Genomic DNA, 2,585 nt, shown 5'->3' with positions numbered 1-2,585 from the left:
AAGGGAATCTAACCTTGGAAACATGATTTCACTTTCTTGAACTGTATTGCCTCCTTTTCCAGAGAGTAGAAATAAATAACATTGCTATACTGATCTGCCCTAGGCCCACTTCTGGCTCGCAGAAAAGTAAATTTCTGCTGAATTCAAGCTGCATTGAATTCAGTCCCTGCTCTCTTGAAATAAAACAGAACTCCTTTTCATTCAAAAAAAAATAAATAAAGAATTTTATTTTTCTCTAGCTTTTCTTTAAGCTTTCTTCCTCCAATATTGCCTTTTCTCTTACAAGGCAAACCAGACTCTTTTTCTATACTGTTTTTCCTTTCCTAAGAAAAGTATTGCATCTGAAGACAAATCATTTCCAAGAGTAGTGATAAAAATAATATTTAAATAAGACTTTAAAGGTAAGTCACCTACATTACCTTCATGAAGTAAAAAAATAAAAGCAGTTGGCACTAAGACAGCTATTCCAAATATCTATGTCTAAACAATTAAAAAAACTATTTATTTTGTAAGAATGCACCCCTAGTCCAAAATAACTGTTAAAAATTTTTTTGTGGTGAAAAACTTTACAAAAACCCTTTCAGTTTAACCTAACAGAAATGATACCTGGAAAACAGTCCACCTTATCAAGTCTGTCTTTAAAAGTTCTGATGTGAAAGCATGGCTAAGGGGAAGATAGGAGTGCTTCTGCTGGCACTGTGCTCTACTCCAAGGGTCCCCACAGGCTGCAATGGAGCCTGACAGGCTTCCTCCTGAGGCTGTGCCTATGAAGAAAGAGTCAGACATAGGCTCCCAGGGTGGAATGGAACTCCATGAGACATTGTACCAGCTGCTGGAACTTGGGCCTCTCCTCTGGATCTAAGGCCCAGCAACAGGCCATCACAGCAAATAGCTTATCAGGACAGTTGATCGACTGGGCTACTCGGTAACCATCTTTTAGGTACACAGCCATCTCAAAGGGGTCAATGTCCACATAGGGCATCTGGCCCAGGGTCATGAGCTCCCGCAGGGTCACTCCGAAGGCCCACACATCACTAGCACTAGAGAACTTGTTATTAACTAGGCTTTCAAGAGCCAACCACCGAACTGGCCTATTTTCATTGTCCCCCAGGCATTGATAGTCCATGGGGAACAAGTCTCTGGAGAGGGCATTGTCTGTGATCTTAACTTAAAGTGTGTCATCAATGACACAGTTCCTAGCAGCCAGGTCCTTGTGGATGACTTCCCTTCAGGGCCAGGTAACTCATCCCACAGGCAATCTGAATGGCCACGTGTACCAGGTCCTGCTGAGAAATTGTCTGTGGATTATTAGCGTCTACTAATTTGCACTGCTGTAAAAACAATTTGAGATTCCCCCAATTCACATATTGCAATACCACCATGGGCTTTTCTCCTTCTATGCACACATGATTGATAGGGAGAAGATTTATCTGATGGAGACCACAGAGCTTACAGCTCTCGATGAGCATCATTGTCACCTGAATCTCAGAAGCTTGACTTTAACTGTTTTTACAAATGCCTATTTTTCTTTATTGGGATCCTTTTCATCTACTAAAATCCCATGAAAAATATGCCCAAAAGTACCTTCTTGGAGTACATCTTTTAGGATTATCCTCTCCCTGGATATTGCTACATCCTTCACCTTGGCTTTGGCCTCCAAAAGAGTGACACTTTTCAAGTCGTTCTTCTCTATCCGCAAAGTAGGTAGGAGTCGCATTGTTGAGTGTGTCAGTTCTCAGATACTGAGTCCTCTGGGTGGACTGCTGAGACAGCCCTTTGGAGCTTCTACTGGCGCTGATGCTGTCATCCAGTTCAATCCATTTCATAATAATAAAGTTCTGCATCAAGACCGATGAGCGGTTGCACCTCGTCCTCGCTCAGGTACAGGCTCAGGCTGGGCCAGGCCTGCGGTGGGCACAGGGGGCCACGGGCGTCAGCAGCACAAGCAGTGGCAGCGGCAGGGCACTTAGGCCGCCCACCCTTGGGAGGCTGTCGCATCCCTGCCCCCTGCAGGCTGTGTCGCCAGGCATATGTCCATCACCGCCTACTAGCTGCCCAGCCCCGGCCTAGCCCCTTACAGCCCCAAGCTAGGAGAGGCATCCAAGCTCATGTCGTCACAGCCAGCTGGTGGCAGATGCCTTCAGACCTCTGGAGCACGCCTCTGCCCCTCAGCACACCCTCCGCCAAGGACTTTTCTTGATATTGATATCAAGTCATAGAGGTTGCTGGATATAGTTTCTATGTCTTTGAATCTATAGAAGCTTGCTTTATGCCTTACCATGTGGTCAATCTTTGTAAAAATTCTATGCATGGGTGAGAAAAAAGTGTACCTCATGGTTTTTGTATGGAAGGTTCTATAGATGCCTGTTAAGTCCATTGGATTTCTGGTACCATTTAGATCCTTTATCTCTTGCTTACTTTTTGTCTAAATTATCTTTCCAAAGGAGAGTGTGGGGTGTTGAGGTCTCCAACAATTCATGTGTTGCAGTCTATCTCTCCTTATAGATCTAACAGTCTTTCCTTCCCATATTTGGGTGCTCCTAAATTAGGTGCATAGATATTTATAAGCATTATATCTTCTTGAT

At 44.0% G+C, this 2,585-nt stretch overlaps 1 pseudogene; it reads right to left on the bottom strand.

Annotated features, from left to right (window-relative positions):
* Positions 1 to 778: 778 nt before the first annotated feature.
* LOC102480719 (tyrosine-protein kinase RYK-like) lies at positions 779 to 1,844 on the bottom strand (annotated as a pseudogene).
* Positions 1,845 to 2,585: the final 741 nt, after the last annotated feature.

Source organism: Tupaia chinensis, unplaced genomic scaffold (genome assembly GCF_000334495.1).
Source record: "Tupaia chinensis unplaced genomic scaffold, TupChi_1.0 Scaffold145551_1, whole genome shotgun sequence".
Taxonomy (NCBI): Eukaryota; Metazoa; Chordata; class Mammalia; order Scandentia; family Tupaiidae; genus Tupaia; species Tupaia belangeri.
This window is presented reverse-complemented; position numbering and strand designations above follow the sequence as displayed.